The sequence below is a fragment of the Notolabrus celidotus genome, chromosome 7, assembly GCF_009762535.1.
Source record: "Notolabrus celidotus isolate fNotCel1 chromosome 7, fNotCel1.pri, whole genome shotgun sequence".
In the NCBI taxonomy this organism is placed as follows: Eukaryota; Metazoa; Chordata; class Actinopteri; order Labriformes; family Labridae; genus Notolabrus; species Notolabrus celidotus.
Window position 1 is genome coordinate 14,665,441 of NC_048278.1, and position 21,888 is coordinate 14,687,328.

The window sequence follows — 21,888 nt, forward strand, 5'->3', positions numbered from 1 at the left end:
TCAGTACGACATCCAGGTAGTTTTGGCATACTGCAGATTTTTCTCTTCTCCATATACTGCATACTGCAGAAAACATTATCGGCCAGCCATTACGTCCTTTCTACCGAGTTTGTACTGATGCCTTCAGCACACCGTTTTTATGCACCCTTGAGGAGAACTAATCGGTATTCAAAGTATTTTATCCTGTCTGCTATCAGGCTTTTAAACTCAGACAGCAGTCTGTTTAGTCATTTTAAATCACATTGGTATGTCAAGAGATTATATTGTCTTTTAATCTTTGTTGTATTTTACTGTTATTTATTTATTACATTAACTTATTGCTGTCCTCCACAGACCCTCTAGTCCCATGTACAGACCCGGTGCTTGACTGGCTTGTAGCATGAGTATATGATGGATGTGTTGTAGATGTTAAATGTTGTATGGTAGTTGTATGGTAAGATATAAATGAATTGCCCTTCTTTGGATCAATAAAGTTGTCTGAATCTGAATTTTGGCCAAATCAGCACATACTGCTAGAATAGTAAGCGGTTCTGAAAACTGCCATTGTGGTCGGGAGCTCCTACTTCCAGTCATGGCAGGCATGACTAATCAAACACAAGTATTATCTCTAAGAGGCTCAACAAGTAAATCACAGATAAACAACTTTGGCAGGTAGATGTTTCCACAATTTCAGAATTTTTAATTCATTTTTAAGGTTTTTCCCTCTTTTATAGGACTCTATTTTGAACACTTTTACCTATTAACAATTTTCAACCCTTTGTAAATTCTCCAGTTGTGTTTTTATGAAACTTAAAACAATCAATTGACTTCCTTATGTGACTTAAATTGTTTTTATACCCATGCATGAATTTCGGTATAACTTATCAGTTTCCTAAATAAAACTATCTATCAACCATGAACAATGGAATATGCTAATTTAATCACAGAGAAGTTTACACTCTCTCTATACAAAAGTGGTGACAGTGTAAATTTGATTTTATAAAGAATTCATTGTTTTTTATGTCTGCCACCCGCCAGCTGACTCTCATATTGGCCTCAATCCACCTTCCTTTCACTGTCTCTCTCCTCCTTATTGTCTGCCGCACAAAAGATGGAGAATGTTCAGTTTATGTAACAACCATTACGAGAGGGCACATTGGAAAAAAAAAAATAATAATGATGATCATCAGATAGTGATTATCCTCACAGCTACTCATTCATGAGATAAAGCTAATACATAATGCAAACCTCTCATCTACTCCGACCGTCAATGGCCCCTTCATCCATTATAATCTCAGCCCAATATATATTTCTCAACCAAAGGGTGATCGAAGGCCTGATGGGGCTGAGGCGCCTTGAAATAAATGCAACTTTGACCCACATCTCCAACCATCCCCCTAAATTAGAAATCCATACTTCATTTCTCTGGCAAGAACCCTTGTTTCTGCAAGGCCAACGGCTGATGTGGCGAGTCGTGATAGGCACTCAGTCAGTGTTCAGGCTGGCTACTGTTCTTTCTGTCACTGCACTAACTGGGGGAAAACTCAGAATGATGGAGGAAAGGATGAGAGGAGGGAAGGCTAACCTTTAGATTATCATCTCAGGGCCAGGTTAGGAAGGACAGTTTTTTGGAGAGAAGAAGAATTAAGCTTGACTTTTCTGTCTGAGGGGATTAGAGTCCAGTCAAAGTGTTGAAAGGTAAAGGTCCATGAGTTTAGTGTGGCGTTTATGTGACAGAAAGAGAGAATCTGTCTTTGTTTGTATGCTGGATAAGCTTGTGAAGGCTCCAAAGTCAAAGAATGAAAAATCCCTTTTTTTAGATTTGGTTTAATCCTGTTTCAAAACTCATGGCTGATGTATTGTATGGCCTGGGGTTCTCCTAGTATCTAAAAAGTAAGTAATACTTAAATGATTTAACCCAAAATGTGAAGGGCATTATTAGTCAAACTCAACATTACACTAAATCAGCAGCTCTAAAGGTTACATCACATCATACGCAGAGTAAAATACACACTAATTAGACATAACATTATGACTACTGATAGGTGAAGTGAACATCATTGATTATGTACTTATAATGTGGTGGCAAGGGGCATTTTTGCCCTCAAAGTTGATGTATTGGAAGCAGGAAATATGGTTAAGTGTAAAAAGCTTTTTCTTCTATAGTCAGTACCTATAAAAGTGGTCCATCAATGTATGTAGAGTCTAGTCTAATAGAGGAGCCACCAGAACTTAAATTGGTTAAAAGGTTAATGCTGTTCTTATTGAGAACTACATGGCACGTTGACCTGTCAGGGTGCCCACACTGACCCCTGTTCACAATGAACAGTGCATATTATGGGGAAGTGAGTATCAGAACTGATCCATGGAGCAGTGGGAGAAGGCGGCCTGAAGAGAGAAGACAGTGTTAACTTAGTCTTTGAATTCTAATCTAATATGGCATCTATGCAATGTGGACAAGGAAGTCCAATCCATGGAAGATACAATTACAGGACTACTATATGTCTCATCATTATCTTTGCTCTCTCTCTCGTATTTTCCTCTATCCCTCTTTCCAACCCCAACTCGAGTAAAGCAGATGGCTGTCTAACATGAGTTTGGTTCTGCTGGAGGTTTCTGCCTGTTAAAAGGAAGTTTGTCATTGCCACTGTAACTAGCGAAATACTGCAAGGTGCAATGCTTGTGGACAAAGATGAGATAAGAGTGAGTCCTGTCAGTAAGAGGGGACTGGAATAAATGAAAGATTTAATGTTGTTGGCAGGGATCTTTTTATCCTTCTGGTGCATCATTTTTTCATAACATGCTTTGGAATCAATTATGTCTTCCCAGTTTATTTTAATTTTAGTTCTCCCCAGAGGCCACAAACCTGCCTGACAATAAGCAAGCTGGCACAGGTACCTGCCAACCTTCTTGTTACACTTTAAAGCATGAATCAACACAAAAGGCATAAAAATGAAGGGGCAACAGCTCCTAAAGTGGATCTTTAAAGGGATAATTTGTATTTTCTGGAGTGGGGTTGTATGAGGTATTTGTCAAAGTAAAATTATTCCTAGTGATGTAACGATATCAAAAGTAACGATAGTGTAAAACCTTGACAACAGTTCAATGGCACAATATTTATTCAAATAATTATTCGGTTGAAGCAGATGGCTGTCTAACATGAGTCTGGTTCTGCTCGAGGTTTCTGCCTGTTAAAAGGACATTTTTCCTTAACTTTAACTAGCTAAATACTGTAAGGTAGAAAGCTCATGGTGGAATAAGATGAGCTAAGATTGAGTCCTGTCAGTAAGAGGGGACTGGATCATATCCTGTCAAAAGGGTGAAACAGTTTTAGGCAGGTGGCTATAATGTTGTGGATGATGGGTGTAAATTAAAGTCAAAACTAGCTCTGTTAAAATGTACTCTGAATAAATGCTACTGTGTTCCATATTCCATTCATCAGGGGGATGGATACAGTAAAGACCTATAGGCAACAGTGTTCAGTGTCAGTCCAAAAACACCTGTAAAACAGCATTTTGCTACAAGGCCCAAATTCTATAAACACATTTCAAAACTTGTCCATGCCTTTGATTATCTGTTAGACATGCGCATCACCAAAGGGAATACAAGATACCGATGAACAACATACATTCTCAAGGGATTTATTTTTTTCATTTTTTGTTGGGTTAGGCTCAGTAGACACGACTGACAGTTTCCAGTCCCTTTCAGAGGAAAACACAACTCCAGTACCCTTCTTATAGTAGACATTTACAGCAATGTAACAATGAATACATCAGAGCTGGGATCCACAATGAGCACTTCCGAAGTTAAGTCTCTTAGAAATGTCTTATTAACCACCCAGCCTAATTTGAGTGATTAACAAAATCCTCAAGTATATCAGATTAGGTTTTAAACAGACTGTAAATAAAAATGGACAGCGTTGCTCCGCCTCTTCCCGTTGTACGGTTCTGAAGCCAAAAAGTCCCGCTCCTGGGCGCAGCCATTGTGCAGCCAGAGCCTGCGAAGCCACTGTAACGAGCTCCGCCCTACAGCGTGGCGTCACAATACGCTGTGTGTCCTTTGAAGTTTCCCTCTACGGCGGCTGTGAATCAAAACAAACCTGGAAGTAAAACCTCGTTTTTTAAACTCTAATAACTAACAAAAAATAAACTTTTCAGAAAAAAAGGCCTTGCACACAAAACAGTGAAATAATAACTACATATCACCACAGCATACGGATGTGAGAAACATTCGTACGACGTGTATTTATTTTTCAAAGTTTGACTGCTCCCCCATTCAAATGGGGGAGCCGGATTTTTTTACCTATACTGCAGCCAGCCACCAGGGGGCAGACACTCTCCTGAAAGCTTCCCTTCCAGCCGAGCGAGATGCACCCCTGGTTTTAAAGTAATGAAAAATGAGCAGTAATCTCGGCTCTAGGACATTGGGGGCATGTCTGCTAAGTGCGTTGTAGCCACACCCACCAGCCGCTCTACAGTGTCAATATTTTTGCTGTAGGGCCTTAAAGATAGATAATGCAAAATGTCTTGTTTTCACTCAGAGTGGGTTGAGAATTACTATTTTGCGGTATCTCAAGGTGCACAAATGCTACAGGACTGACTTCTCTGCTAAAACAGATCTCAAAATGAAGAAAGCGAAGGAGAGTTGAAGGGCCTAACACCAAGGATGTAACAAAAGCATCTTATCATGTCAATCACATTCCAGCTACATGCAAAAAGTATTGTCAATTTCACAAATAAAAAGTTATATACTTTGGCTTAAAGTGAGCGGAAGGAAGGACTTATTGATAATAATGATAACAATAAATTTTTTTTATATATGTACTTATTTTGGCTTGACCTGAACCAAAGGAGGCCTCTGATGGAATAATCCAGGTGGGGGGGACTGCCACTGACTGTGGCACTGTATGCACCCTTCATTACATGGAACCTTAATACTGCACATGGAACACAATCAACCATTTGTATGGTCTTCTGTGGACTGTTTGACTTTGGCTTACCTTGCAGTCTGTGGCATCACTCTCACTCATAGGCTTAGCGCATCTCGTCAACAACAGGTCAATATAAATTCCATTGCATATGGCAGGGAGAAGGCACTTCTACTGCAGATGATGAGGATACTGCGTCACTGGACTCCAGAAGGCTTGAGGTATCAGATCAGTCTTGAAGGAATACTTATTTGGGCCATAATTGACAAGAAGTCAGTGATGTGGTGCTCATAGAAAATATCATATTTATAACAGGACCCAGATGATGTACAGCCTGAGGGCCATCCTGGCAACATAGTGAGTATTGCCTAAAGGAAATACACATAATGCTGAATTCCTGCTGCGCTAATTGATAGATGTTTACAAAATTCCCAAACTATCAGACATCTGTACACATATCACCTTAGAAGACAAATTGAGCGGGCAGATGTGAAGATTAAAGTGTGGAAGAATAAACTGCAGGGCATGGACCTGGAAATTAAACACAGATGCTGGGGGACCTTGACCTGGACATCCTGAAAATAGAGAGAGAAGCAAGACATTTCAATGCATACTACAATGCTGTTTTTCTCTGGCACAAGCTCCGAGTGATGACAAGAAATTAAAAAGGTCAAAAACATTGGTGAGTCCTCCCTGTTTCGTGAATGTGCAGTGCACCATATAGCTATTGGTCCAGTAAGATGAGACTGTTATTGAGGAAAATTATACAGGTTTGAAACCTAACCACAAACTGTGTGCTACCAATGTCAAAAAAAAACACCAGTCTAGTTCTAATGCCAGTCTGGGAGCCCTTTCCTTCCTGAGACAGGCTATTTAGGCAACAGTGATGTCACGTTGCCTGTCTGGAGTGACCCTCAGGTGGTGGAGACACAAGAAAAGTGAATTTATAAGGCCAAATGCCATCTCTATTCAGGCCCTTGTTCTTGCATGGGTGAGATTATATGAATGCTGTGCTGCTGTTTGAGGGTCTGCAAGGGGAGTGAGGAGAAATGGCTGCCAGGCACAACCCTAGCCTCCCAACAAAACGCAGGATAATTCACCTGAAATGTAAACATTACAACTACAAGAGTAAAACTATTGACACTCATGATATCGATATAATTTGTGTGGGATACCTTGGGATAGTGGTTAGTAAATTGTACTGACCTGGCAGTAGGGCTGGGTGATAATTTGAGAACGCTAATTATTGGGATATAGTTTTTCTCAATATAAATAAAACAAATGTTTGATACAAAATTTGATATATTTAAACCTGTAATTACACCCCTCAACCACTGAAAGGGAATGTGCCAAACCGCTAGTTGCCACCCAACAATAGACAGAAGAAGAAGACGGCATTAAACACCCAATCATGTCGCAGGGTAAGAGGAAGGTAGGCTTAAAGACGTTTGGAAAAAATCTAATTTTACAAAAAGGATCTACTTCCTGTTAGCACTGTCAAAAATGATAGATACAAGAAGCTTATAAAATAACTAAATCCAGACACTAGCTAACAAACCATTTGGTTTCTTCAACTATCACTCAAGCAAAAATCTGCCTTCAAATTTAAATGAAATAGTGATTTTATATTTATTGTGAGAATTATCAATATCTACTGATATGATAAATTTTATTGAGATCACATCTTTTTCAATATCGCCTAGCTCTACCTGACAGACTATGGATCCATGAACTCAGCCAGGCCACTCTGCCTCTGATCACTAATAATGTTCTCAGCATCACAGATCAACAGGAACAGTGAGAGTCAGCTTTTTAAAGTAATAATGCACATAATCAATTTATGCAGATGACCATGAGTAATTCTTACCCAAATATTGCAATGTGGAAGGATTTCAGACAGTCCAACACTGTGTACAGTCCAGCTTACCGATTAGATTAAATATTAGGGAAAGCTGCAATGTATGTATTGTTTTTATACATGTGTGTGTACAATCACAAGTGTTTGTGTGTGCATTTATGTGTGCACACTTGCTCTTATTTTTCTCTCCAGTAGTCTGAGTAGGCTGCTTGACTTTGTCTCGATTAGCCAGTTAGAAGCCTGCAGCCATGTCTTGCTGTGATGTGATTGTGTTCATGTTAAATAACAAAACACCATCAAACTGCTACTTTGGATCTTTAGCAGAGCACCAACTGAGACCAAACCTTCTCTAATGAACTGTTCTGAAAAAAAAGAAAAGAATGACACTTGATTTCCTGCAGTAAATTACAACTGTGTTTGCTTGGTCACCATATTGGAAAGGTTAAAATCTGCCCTCAAACCAAGCCGTGGCCTGTATTTATAATGATGTTTTTTTGCTTTAATATTCAAGATCTGAAAGCAAACAAATGCAGCACCAGTATTTGCTCCATTTGCTTGCCCTGTCATACTTTCGAGGTCAAGAATTGCTAATGTTTTCTTTTAATTACATATTTAACATTTCTCATTCAAACAGCTTCACAGTCAAAAGATCTTTAGGTCTTTGCATTACACCCTCAACATAGTAAGGGCCACTGTTATTTGCTGGAGTCCAGACATGGGTAAGTGTGCTCATAAGACTCATAACTCTGCACAAAAGAGGGAGATGGTGCATTATCCTGCTCAGACCAAAGAGTCTGATGAAATATTTTTAACTTTGTTGAAGGATATCTTGTGGATGACAGGTGTAACCATTTAACAGATACTTATTGATGCTGTGATTCTGCTTGTCTCCAAAATGTCATCTTCAAAAAAGTCTGCAATTAATTTTACAAGGGGCCACATGAGAGACAGGGACCGTTTTGGAGGGCCAGACAAAAGGCCTGTGGCACCAGCTCTGCATAAGCTGTGTCCTAAGTTAGGGTGTAAAGTCCACCCTAAACCATACGTAGAAACTAGTAAATTTGTAACTTAAGTTGTGTCATTGTTTGGTTGCACCACAGAGACTTAAGATTCATCTCAACTAGTAGACCGTAACATCCAAACTAATCAAAATATTGTTGCAGATATGACGTTTTCATTCAGTTTGGCCAATCAGTGAAGAGCTTTTTTTCATGATGGGGTGTTTGTTTAAGTGCTAATTCCCGTTAGCCTCATTGCCTCTAAACAAGCTAACAGCTAATGACAAAGGATGTTGTTATGTTGATAATTAATCTATATTGTAAAATAACAACAGTGACATCAGGTGGTGAAATCGTCAACTAAAGCATACTGTAGATTAATATAACAGTACTCTGTTATATAATGTTGTGCAGATGTACAGTAATTATCTCGGCTCATGGGAAACAAAAGTGCCACTTAAGATCAGAGTCATCATAAGTTTATTATTCATTTAATCTAACACGGAGAGCGTGTTGTCGACACATCACAGCTGGTTGAACTCTGTCTCCCCTCATCCTTCAAATGATCCCATCTTTTACGGAGGACTTAACACCTACTCGGAGGGAGTTGTAATATTTAAGATGTAACTTGTCCCTACGTTGGAATTATCTCAGCTGAGAATTAACGTTAGTAGAGTGTAAACTCCATCCTAAATTAGAAATTACATTCAAACTAGGCTACGTTTGAACTTATGCGCAGCTGGTGTAACCCAGTGCTGAACTCAACTCTACTCAACATAAAATATGACTTTTCATTAAAACCAACACATTTTATAGTTTTGACTCAAAACTCAAAACGTTTGCGGTATTATAAGAACAGTTATTGTGAAAATACCAACATTGTATCAAATAAAGTTTTGAGAATGTGTTTTTTTTTTTTTGCAACATTTCTAGCACAATATTAATACTATTGCTACTTTTTTGTAGTCAGACAACTAAGCCATTAACAGCTGTGTGGTAGCCTAGGTTCATATTTTTAGTCTAACGCTTCTCCAAAAGTGCAACAAACAGTAATTAAGTGCTCTTGCCTTGATTAGGTTGAATTTTTTAGTTACAACAACAATTAAATTATCCTTTTGTAAGACTGTTTTACACAACACCTACTGATGTATAGTATGATGCAAAAATACAGATTTCATTTCAGTCAGTTTATCGTGCATTCCCCAGAGTCCATTTTTCCCTGTCAGAATTGGACAACCATCTGCCAGTTTTTTACTAATTTCATTCCCAGTTCAGCAAAGCATGCGTTTACCTCCTTGAACAAATGAATCCCAGTCATAAACTCTTTTATCGATTGCATTGCTGTCAGCTCCTCCATAAACTCAAGTCTTTCATTATCCCAGGTACAAAAATGAGCAACTGGGCTTTCTGTTTTTTAGTGATTTTATGGGATATTAGGAAACTGGTCTTCAGCGCTCTGTCCCTGGTTAAGTGAAGCTTGGCAAATAGTCCTTGTTGCATTGGTAGCATAGCCAGCAAAGAGTCACATTTGGTGTTATCAATATTCTTTTATAATAGGAGCTTACATCAGTGAGGGCTAGCACCTAGCCTACTTTACCAATAAACCATTATTTGCCTTCAGGGACAGTTTGATGCTTCAGGTAAAAAAGCAGCCCTGAATGCATCAGCCTGAAAAAGGCATACACAGATTTTTAAGTTCAAAGTGAGCTTTTGTAAGCATGTGTTTTACCCTTCTGTGGGTCCTTGCAAACAAGTGGAGGTTCAATTCAGGCAGTTCTATTTTTTAGAAAAATAATTCTGGAACATAAAAAAGCAGAACACTGTTAAGAAACAAACTCATCCTCACTACATTTACTCTTCTAGCTATTGGTAGATTGGGGGCGACCAGTTGGGTGGCCAATAAGATTTTGGGTTGGAGGAGCAAGGTACACCCTGGCCACCATCACGGCCAAATTCCACCAGATTGGTGTCTGGTCTATCCGTGTCCGATCACGGCACTATATCTGATAGGTTCCTATTCTAATCAATTTGTTAACTTCCACTGGATGTGCTCCCTTACGTTTTAGCTCCGTCTTTGATCTGGCACGTCGGCACATTATATTTTTGCAGGATGCTGTGGCATAATGCATCAATCTCAACAGAGCAGATGAAGCGAAACAGGAAGTAAGGCACCAAAACAAAATTAAAACATACGGTTAACTTTCAGAATAAAATACTCTAAATTTTTCACTTAACTACGACAATGAACCATCATAATGAGCGGAGCCAGGCCTGGAGTCAACAGGTCAGAGATTTTCAGAGGCTAATAAAGACAACATGGATGAGGAGAGGAGTCAGATATTCATTAATGCAGTAATTACCGTGGGAAAACCTTGGTCACATGACTCCAGCTGTCCGGCTCCATGCTACGTTCTGTAAACGCAACAGATGGGTGTTGATAGACCAGAGAGCACAGAGCCAGACCGCAGCGGAGCAGAGACAGACCAGACTCCGATCTGTTGGATGTCCGATGTCAGGCTCCACCCCACCTGGTGGTTGTTGGTGGTTGTTGATTCAGTGTGAACCAAATCCAAATGGTCTCTTTTCTAATTCTTACTTAATATCAAAGCTGGATGTTTAGGATGTTTTAATTTGTGATCATAACGTATTAGTGGTATTTAAATAACGTTAATTCAAAAAGCCTTTGATTCTGAAGGGTTTCTTGTGGGCTTTAAAATAATGAAAAATTATCTTGCTGGTTTATATTAAACAAATACAACCAATCCAATGCTAATTGGTTATATGTGGGCTGGTTTGCCAAAAGTTTTTATCACATACATTTTTCAACCAACAGACAAAGAAAGTTAACCTTTGGGGTGCCAGTTTGGCCCAGTGGTTAAATTGCGTGCAACGTTTTCAGAAGCGGGAAGCATGTCTGATTCCAACCCCTTATCACAAGTTATTCCTCAACCTCTCTCCCAGTTTTCTGCTCTATCAACTGTCTTATCCTTTCTGAATAAACACACTTATTTAAAATGTCTGAAAACAGCCTCAGAAGAATGCAGAAATGCTGCTTTAAAATATTTTTAAATGACAGCCCTGACATGCCTTTAGCAGTTTACTAATATTTTCTAGCCAGTAAGCATCAAACATAGCAAACAAGAACAAGATGTGTAAGTGGGGATGCATCTAGCCTGGTATATATTTTGTAGGGACCCTTTAAAGCAGTTGAATACAATATTTTGGTTGATCTGTCCTGAAACAGAAAATCTGACCTTTGATTGCCATGGTGACATTTACCTGCTTATCCACACATAATATGCATATTATTTGAGGTTCAGGGGTTTGTTTCAGACTGTGGGCTCATGGTGAACCATGTCTCATATGTCAGCTTACATGCGTTTTTCGCTTCACTAGCATGACCGGTATGTAATTAACCATCACTTAATTATGGAACTTGACTTAAAAGCCGTTGGTTTGTGTTTACAACAGCAGCCTAAGAGGCAATTTGTGGGGGGGAGGGTCACACGCATTGACACGTGAGAGCTTTGCATACTGGAAATGTCCATTAATCAGATGAACTAACAAGGAACTGACACTTTTGAAATTAATAATCTTTGAGTTTGCTTTGATAATTCGAGCCACTGAGCACTGTGCACCCAGACTGAACTGACCTGCTGGTTCATTTCTTATTCATCACTAAGATGACTTGGAAGATAATTGTATTTCACTGAGTTGCAGCTCTACTGGGGCTCCTCTGCACCTCAATTTGCTCATTTGCAATCAGGAAACATTTTTGGCAGACACACTGCTGCCTTCATTTTTGGTTTTAAGTAATCACATTTTAAATGCACATGGCAGAACTAGCAGTCGTCTTCCAGAGAATTGACTTCTAATACCATAAGCCTTGAGCTAATTGTGCTACAATCAATACAGATTTTTATTTAATCATACGGATTTTTTGACAAAGTAAATATTGTGCAGTATTGCATAAGCATCCCAGGAAACACCTCAGTTGAAAAAGAGAGTGGCTTGTAGACAGCAGCAGACTGCATTGATAGATCATCTGGGAGCGACTTTCAGTTGAAATACTGAAACGCTTTTATTTTGAGTCCTTTAGATGTACTCATTTAAGTGCACTGGAACAAATAACTAACAGTTTTCTCTTAATGTACAAGGTTAGGTAGAATGTGTTCCTCTTTCAGATCTGAACTCCTGCCTTTCCTTTGCCATTTCTCCATAAACACTGTCCCACCCCGTTCATGCCCTTATATCTTTTAAGCATCTACTATTTTTGGCTAAAAAGAATCTGGCCATTATCACACTTTGCACTCACCTTAAAAAGCAATTATTTTTCTTTCCAATATAATCTCTCTCAGCTCTGGACTCTCCACTAGAGGAGGAGGTCAGGGGAACTGGACTATTGTCAAGCACCCAATGGGATGCATTTGATACTGTCAGGAACAATTTGGCACTAGTGCAGGGTGTGCCAGGAGCGTGTCAACATGATTTAGGTTTCCTCTGTTGGGGAACCGGCATCAGGGACAGTCCTTCTTAACTGACCATGACTGGAGCTGGCTGCTGAATGCACAGGGATTACTGTCACGCTGCATTGGAACACACACGTACACATATAAGAGGTCATTCACAGCACACGCGGATGTGTATTTACATATAAATACACACCCAATTCCAGCATGAGAAAACGCAAATATAATCTAATAAATAAACCCACATACATATTCCATGAGCATATAAGCATGTTCACACATGCAGCCACACATGTGCGACATGCTGTCTCATGAAATCACCGCGCAGGCCTACAGAGCACTTGTGAGATGAGAGAAGAAAAGTGCGCAGAGAGAGGTGTCGTAACATTTCACAACATTACTGTGAATTCTCGGCTCTGCGAAGAAGCCGGCAATTCATGAAATAATTCAGCACATCACAGTATAAGGTAGCCAAGCGAGGGAGAGGGAGAAGGGGAGACACCACTGTGGACCCATTCAATTAAATTTCATGACACTGGCATGAATATATGTTATTTTCCGTGGATTATGCCTTAGCGCCTTGTGTTGAAAGGATTTGATTTCTTGATACTTCCTTAGCACGTACGTCTGACACACTTTCATGATAACACACATGAGCTACCACTTCTGCCTCTGATGCTGCAGTCAAACAGTAAATGTTTCACTCCTACTAACTACATCCATTTATAGTTCCCCCGTGGTCTGCTTAGGTGTATAGCCAGTCCAAATAACGCAACCAAAACATGACAAATTGTTGCATTTTTAATCTATTTACACCTTAGAAGCTACTCCTGCTTTCCATATTTAATCATAGACACTGCAGGTAAACAATGCAACACATCTCTGCTTTCATTCAGTGATGAATGACACGGCAGCACCTTCATTATTACTTCCTAATCAACCCCTTTGGGTTCATATGTAAACGTTTGCTCGTGTGAGTGTAAAAGACAGCAAGCCTGCTGAAGTGGGAATCACGGCAGGCGTCGTTTCATGAATTTCATTAGTGAGGTGAAAATCATTTCCTTGGCAGCTAGTATTGTAATCCAGCTATTGTTGTTAATCCAAATTTAATATGTTGACAATGATTGCAGGGATAGTGTAAGACTGGGCGGGGATGCTGGTGGTGCACTTCTGCATTTCTGTTTCTCCTGTCTGTCTCTTCCCTCAGCTCTTTCCAAGAAAAGCTTGTTTACCACTTTATTTTATCTACTCCACAGTATCTGTAGCTTTTCCTCCTCCCCATCACATGTGAACATAAGCCACTTTCATCTTCCGCTGGCTTAGTAAACAGTGATCATAACAAATAGTTCAATAATGTTGATAGTCTTGCTTTGAAGAATGGGACTAGAGCACAAATTCATGCATTTGAGATCACTGTTTGATGTCGGGTTTTTTGACGCTTGTGGATCAGAGACATGAATGATGATTCACTTGACACATTGTTTCAACTTTGCTTTAACAGATGCATAAATTAATCATCAGAATGAAGAAAAGTGTTTCATTTTAGCTTTGTGGAGCAACATGAACATTGATATGGTCATCCAGTGATACTGATAAAATAGGAATTAACCATTTCAAGAACAAGTTCTAACATCAGCATCAAAAATGAATTGCTATTTTGAAAAAGTGAAGTGAGATCTTTTAAAAATAATTTATAAATCCTTTAGAAGACGAGTGGCTATGTGTATTGACACTATTCCAATTTTTAGACTTCTCTTCACACTCAGAGGTTGAGCTGATGTAGCAGTCACGCTTTATCTTTCTTTCACAGGGGGCTGGATGCCAATAGTGTATTTTTCCTCCACAGAAGGGGACAGTGGAAAACCTAAGAAGACTTTCTTGTCTTGTGGCAAGATATGTGTGAAGGCCTGTGGGGGCAAGTTCAACTCCACACACACACACACAGAGAGAGAGAGAGAGAGAGAGAGAGAGAGAGAGAGACAGAGAGAGAGAGAGAGAGAGAGAGAGAGAGAGAGAGAGAGAGAGAGAGAGAGAGAGAGAGAGAGCTATGAGACAAGTAGCTGTACGTTCAGTGTACTTACTGCGACCTTATACTTTCGGAAACTAGGCTCAGCTGGTCCAACTTCTTCTCTCCAGTGCTGCTTTTGTTGCAAACATGTCAACCATCCATCCTGTTAGATTGCCCCAACCTAAAAAAAAAAAAAGACATTTGGTTAAAATTTTCGTCAACTCTTGGCTGAAATGTTATGAATTTGGTTGTCTTTCTAATGTAGGTTAGATCTTAAACAAAATGTATTTTGAGCCCTTGACTGCATTGTTATTATGATTATTGCTTTAACATTTTTAAAAAAAAATCTTTTTTAGTTATTTATTTCTTGTATTTATCTGATCTTTTTAACTCTAAATTGCTTTAAACTTTTCTTTCAACTTATTTTGTTATATTTTATATATTTTCTTGTATTTATTTTATTTTTAAGTATCTTAGTTATAATCATTCATTTTATGATTTTATGTTTGCTGTTGTTTTCTGTCTCTGTTATTTTGTGAAGCACTTGGGCTGCATGTTTGTATTTATGAAAGGTGCTACATAAATAAAGTTGAATTGAGAGCTGAGGTAAACTTTTTTTAATTTCCATGTAATGCCAATCAGGTAGGTTATTGATCTGTAATAAGCATTATCACATTATCATCCTAACATTTGAAACTGGTAACCATGTTAAACTATTTGTCACAACAGGAGAAACGAGGAAGACCCATGTGCAGATTTAAAGAAAATGTTTTAATTAAGTCAAGAAATAAACAAAAACAACAAGAGGAAAAATAAAATGTACTTTAAAAAAATCCACAGGAAAACACAAAGAACACTAAGGGCCCAATCTACTAAAGGTTTGTGTGTAAAATAACATGCAAACTTGATAGCACGACCAACGCTGATGTAGTACCGGGTGCATAAAGGATTGGGTCTGTCAAATAAGCAAAATAGCATGTGCAGTCAATAGCGTGTTTACCGTCATGAATATGCAGAATGCATGTAGATTATCAGAACGCACAAAATACTGGGAGGAGCAGATGCAAATGTTATCATTTAGCACCCGCAATGTGATTTATCAAACCTGCGTTCGGTGTTTTTGCGTCTATATTTAGCATGTTTTAAAGGCAGGTGCAGACTGGGCACAGCGTTACGCACAAATGGCTGCGGTCATTGTTGCAAGAAGGAGGCCTAAATGCAATGACAGACGACAGAGAGAGAATGTTCCGTGCGTGTGTCAACATATTTGGACTGTCAGAAATAAAAATAGCAGAGACATATCGTCTATCCAGCAATGCCATTTTTGAGCTGCTGGATGACCTAAGGGCTGATTCAGTCACAAAAAGGACCCATGCCATATCTCCTATGGAAAAACTCCTTGCAACGCTGCATTTTCATGCATCTGGATCATTCCAGCGCACCATCACAGTTGCCGGCATATCCCAGTGTCCACCCGTGCGTAGTGAACGTTCATCTCCTGTGCTCTCACCTCTTCATTCACCAGCGGCTCAGTTGTAGGACCACTGCCACTGAGTGAGTTCCTGACTGTTGCCAGGGCATTGACGCCATTGTTAGCCCAGACAAAGCACTGACCAGCTGCATCGCGTGTGCAACGATGGTCTGAGTGTCACGGCAGAGGGCACGCGCCACACTGGACACAGCTCTCACCCTCTGTGCAATGGCCTGTAACCCATCGGTCTGATTTCTTTGTTGCTGCAGCAACTCATGATCAATGTCATCATAACAATCTGGATGCCTTTGGGGATCTGCTGAGGTGTTTTCTGGTCGCAGCTGATTTGAGGAGTGCGGTGGGGATTGTCAGACATCTGATGAAGATTCTCCATTTTAAAAAAAAGAGAATCTTTATGGTCTTGATTGACAACTTACAAAAACACTTTTCAAATAATGAAATATCTTTTTTTCCATTCTCCCAAATCGCGTTTCTTCTGGCAACGCTGAGACGTCTCTGCTGGAGTTCACTAGTGTGTGTATTTGCCTCCTCCATCAAGACCTCCAACTCCGTGGCTTCAAACTTTGTTTTTCGTTTCCGGCCACTCTGCTCTCCCAAACTCTCCATGGTGACAGCCGGCATCGCAAAAAAATCCTCATTTAAATTGGACGGTTCGCACTACTTTTGCACCTGTTATCAATTACACAGTCATATTAGATCAACTGCAACATGCCAATTACTGGCAGATGCAATTTTTTAGTTTGCACATGCAATTTAGAGCTCATTATTTGGGATCTTAGTAGATCAGGCCCTATGAATACTAGAACCACTCGGGTAAGGTTTGAAGTTACACACCTCAATGAACTAACACAGAAAGGAGGAAACACAGAGGGGCTGTCCTATTACGCACTCTTGATCGCAATGTGTCCCATTTCTCCAACAATCCAAAGTGCAGCACGCTTGATTTGCACTTTATCTGTACTTACAGTAAGATTTCATCTGAGCATTATTAGCCCAAGTATAAATCCCACAATGCATCTTGTTAGTGAAGTTTATTCCCACAAAGTTATTATGAAGAGCCACAAGATTGCCCACTGAAGAAATGTCAATGTAAGAAGGATGTTTGAAAGATGCAAAATTGATTACTTTATATTATATTCACATTTTAACAATACATATAGCTGTATGTTTGCAGTAAGCACGGCAATTGATAACATTATATTTTTTGTTTAAAGGGACCACGTACTGTTTCAGTCAGTTAACTAGAGAGTAAAGAATGACCTTCAGGCCTGTGTACTGAGTACTTTCATTCATTGTAATTTCCTTTAATCGGATTGTGGCCACGTACGATTTACCACTTGTATCTGCAAAGACGTTGTTATTATCCCTAATTTGGAGGTTATTTATTTATAACAGTCACATATTACAGTTGATGTGTTGCTAGCAAAACATCCCGGGGATCAAAGTAAGAATTTCACTCTCTAGGCCTAAGTCTTACCATAAATCATTGTTTGCTCATCTCAAGAAATTGCCCAAACTGAGAGCCAAATAATGCCAAAACAATCAGGTGCTAAATACGTGCTTACACACTATACGCAATTGTTCCTTTAACATGGCAAAAAGTGTGTGCGTAACAGAGGGCACTTAACTAATTGTGGAGAAATGGGACAGGGCCAGAGACTATATACACACTGGATAACGAGTATCGAGTCACAGGTGAGACTGACGAGGCACAGGTGTAGACAATCAAAAAGGTGAGGAAACACAGTAAATAAAACTATACTTAACTCCCACTGGAAGAATATGCTAAGAGACAACAACAATAACAGGCAAGATACTAAACACAAAAGAACACAAAAAGGTAACAAATAAAACACAGTACATGAATCACTAAAACACCACACTGCAAAGACACAAGGATAACTTTATAAAATAAAACCGGAAATCAAAGACAGAATACAACAAAGAAAATACAAAACAAGAGAAACTCATGACACAATTCAATATTGAATAGTTGAACATCAGCATGCTGCACAGGGATGGAAATGAAGGGGGCATAGGGAAATACTCTCAATGTTTTGAATGGAAAAAATCACATGTAGCTATTTTACACTTGATCTTAAGTGTTTGCATAAAAATAAAGTGTGAATGCACCACAAGTCACATGACAGCTTTCCCAGCCAACAAGAAGTCATGAAACGTATACACAGGTGCAGTGAAATTTCTGTGAAAGTGATTTTAGCTGTAGCGACAACAGATATGCAGGAAACTATCCAGAAGCTCATTAAAATCAGAAGCTGACTAACGTCTGAATGATCAAATTACTCTGCTTTGAACATCTATTACTTTTTTTCATGCTGGCAGGGCCAACTAATCATGCAGCTTGGATGTGTGTGTTTTTTATGCGTAACAAAAGACACACTAATACTGTGAGTTCAAAGTGGAGAAAAGTTGCCAAACATGTCATCATGCCCCCCTGCACACAGGAAATAGAGTTAGCTACAGCTGGGGTAGATTGGCTTCGATCTCAAGTGAATCGTGTTCTGATGAAATTAATATGATTGAGAGTGTCAGCTGCAGAGCAGTAATACGTGATTTGACATTGCAAATGTGTCTTTTACACACCAAGATTACATTTGCATCGCAAGCTAATTTGATGTAGTATCTGTAATGATAACACAGTGACACTGTAAACAATGGGCCCCACTGGTCATGATAATTCAAAGCTTCATCTGAAAAGGCAAATGGACTTGGTAAAAATTCTTGAAGGCGTCTCACCACTCAAGAAGCCCTGAGTTGAAGCTTTGAATAGGTGTACTGATATTATAGAGTTGTAAAGATATGGCTAGAGTAAATAGCCCGTGAAATAACCCAGTTGCTAAGTGTTTTATTGATGTAAATCCTTCAGAGGGAGGAGTGTTTGGAAGTTCAATTTCTACTTTTTACTGAAGCTTTAATACATTTTATTACCTAGTACATATTCTTTCTTTTTTATTATCCATATAACTGCTGTAATGTGGATACTAATGAGTTAGGCCTCTGAAGATGAGGAACACCTTCTCCACCAGATCAACCACACAAATCCTGTCATCAAGAGGACCTCCAACCACAGCCAGATAGTCTGAAGAGGACACTCTCAGGCTGTGACCCTGACATCCCAGTGGAGACAGTGGAAGGGAGGCCGGTGGTCTCTTTAATCTCCCAGACAAGAGTCACACACCTTTCCAGGCTCACCACAGTCAAGATAAAGCCCTTTCTAGTGCAAGGCATGTCTGTGGCCCCTGACCATGACTTTCAAGAGGAACTGACATCAAACTTAGAGCTGTGGATTAACAGGAAAAAGAAGAAAAGTCATGTACATTGGCCAAAGAAATGTGTATCAGTCACAAACAGATTAAATGACATGCTAAAAAGTACTTTACCAAGTCCAAAGTAGATGCAGGAACATCAACACAATAAATGTATCCAACTTTTCATGATAAGTTTTTGTTTCAAATTCAAGTGCTGTTGTGAAATAAACAGTTGAGTAAATAACTATTTAAACAGTGTAGATGGCTTGTATGTATTGGTCAAGTGTGAACAACCACAATCATGGGAAGACTGCTGACCTGACAGTTGTCCACAAGACGATCACCAACACTCTCCACAAGGCGGGTTAGCCACAGGAGGTCATTACAGAAAAGGCTGGTGGTCCATGCTGTATTGAAACCTATTAATGGCAAGTTGACTTGAAGGTAAAAGTGTGGTAGTAAAAGGTCCACAAGCAACAGGGATGAATTCAGCCTTAAGAGGATTGTGAGTGATAGTTGATTCAAGACCTTGGGCTAGCTCCACAAGGAGTGGAGTGAGTCTGGTGTCGGTGCAACAAGTGTCACCACACACAGGTGACTTCAAGAAAGGAACTGCAACTGTTATATCAAGCCACTCCCGAACATGAGACAATGTCAGAAGCGTCTTACCTACCTTGTCCAATGAGAGAATACAAACTGGACTGTTGCTAAGAGGTCTAATGAGCTCTTTTCAAATAAAACGTAAATGTTGCATTTCATGTGAAAATCAAGATCCAATCAAGGAAGATGAGGAAGAGTAGAAAGGAAAGGAATCCAAGGTGTTTAAAGTTCAATGTAAAGCACAATAACTTTAGGTGCAATGTCATCTGCTTGTGTCAATCCACTGACTTTTACCAAGTCCAAAGTAGATGCAGTCAACTACCAGGAGCAGTTCATGCTTCTATCTGCTGACAAGCTTCATAGAGATGCCAATTTATGTTTTCTAGCAGGATTCAGCACCTGCCCACAGCGCCAAAATTACTTCCTAATGGTTTGCTAACCATGATATTTCTGTGCTTGATTGGCCAGCCAAACTCATCTGACCTGAACCACACACAGACTTCTTCAGGAAAGGGACGCAACTGTAATATCAAGCCACTTCTGAACATGAAACAATGTCAAGAGTGTCTTACCTACCTTGTCCAATGAGAAAATACAAACTGGACTGTTGCTCATAAGTCCAATGACCTATTTCATATAAAAAGTAAACGTTCCATTTTATGTGGAAATTAAGATCCGATCAAGGAAGATGAATAGAAAGGAAAGGAATCCAAGGTGTTTAAAGTTCAATGTAAAGTGTGATGACTCAGGGTGCAATGTCATCCGCTGGTTTCAGTCCACTTACTTTTACCAAGTCCAAAGTAGTGTTCTGTAGTCAGTTTTGCCAGATTGGTTTTCCTCCCAATTGTGCGGTTTTGGGTTGTAAAGATTAAAATGGGCTTGGGCGGGTGAACATAATTTGGGCTGGTTTTCCATGATTTGGACGAGTTTCTAATTGTATTATACATTTCAGTATGTAAAAAATGATCTAACTAAATAAGGTCGCTTCTAGTCACTATAGCATAACATTCTGGTGGGAGGAGATACTAGTTACTATTATCATAACGTACACCCAACTGCAGCGTACATCTGTGTTGTAAACAAACACACACAATAACGTTATTTCGATCAGCTCTTTCAGACTAGCCGCTTGTTAATTAAGGAATAGAGATGCACAGAACATTTTGGGAAAGCTATTTGATGACTCTTACAAATATGTGGAGGTCAACATGAAGTCCAGAAGGTGACGGTAATGGACCGGAAATTGGTATGCTGTGATGTCTGTTTGCTGCTGTTTGTCATTATATGAGTTATTTTATGTTTGCTTTGGATGTCAGTACGCCATTATGATGTATTTTATGGGAGTTAAAATAGCGTTACAGAGCTTAATATTGAATATATATTTTTGGCGGGGTTTTTTATGCACTGGCACTTTTTGGACATCCTTTGGGCTGGAAACTATCAGCTCTATCTGGCAACACTGGACACAGTTGTCTACCTGGTATACTTCATGCCTCTATCTGCTGACAAGCTGTATGGAGATGCCATTTTATTTTACCAGAAAGTATCTACCCCATAGATACTTTCCAGAAGTGTCTATGGGGTATTTGTTAAGAGGAAGATGAGAAACACCCAACACAAAAATACAGACAAGCTGAAGGCTACAGGGCTTCAATAACACTTCAAACTGAGAGACTGATCCCCTCCATGCCATGCCCCATTGATACAGCAATTCTGTGCTAAAGGAGCCCCAACCAAATACTGAGTGTATAAATTAAAATACTTTTCAGAAGTTGGACATTTCTGTCCATTCCTTTTTTTTTTTTTTATTAACTTAAGACATATTGTAATACTTTGAGATACTTGATTTTTCATTTTCATAAGCTATAAGCCATGATCACAAAACAATAAAAAGGCTTGGAATATTTCACTTTCCAAGTAATTAAAATAGCAAAACATGAAAATGTCCTTTTTAAAATTATATTACAAAAATGGCTTTCTCACAATTTTCAATTTTGTTTAGCTGCACTGGTGTAATTCTAACAAACACAATATTCATTACTTGATAGATGACATTACCTGGCACTTGATTTTAAAAATCCCACTTCTCATTCAGAAAACACTGCGGACATGAAAGCCATTTCTGTCTGTCCAAACATAGGCCTACAAGCACTTGAGGGCTGCCAAACAAGTTCAATTCAATCAGAAGTGCAGTAGAAAATACAGCTTTGGGCATAATTAGAAAACACCTTCTCCATGAATCAATCCAGTTAGGCAGCCAAAAATTATACTCAGAATGACAGAGACAT

General features: G+C 39.3%; 1 long non-coding RNA gene across 1 annotated transcript; it reads right to left on the reverse strand.

Annotated features, from left to right (window-relative positions):
• Positions 1-4,016: 4,016 nt before the first annotated feature.
• Positions 4,017-17,344, reverse strand: LOC117816470. Its single transcript, XR_004631963.1, has 5 exons — positions 17,209-17,344; positions 14,313-14,420; positions 5,369-5,481; positions 4,979-5,152; positions 4,017-4,060 (listed from the first exon to the last, which is right to left on the reverse strand). It is a non-coding gene; the product is annotated as an uncharacterized LOC117816470 (long non-coding RNA).
• Between the last annotated feature and the right edge of the window lie 4,544 nt (positions 17,345-21,888).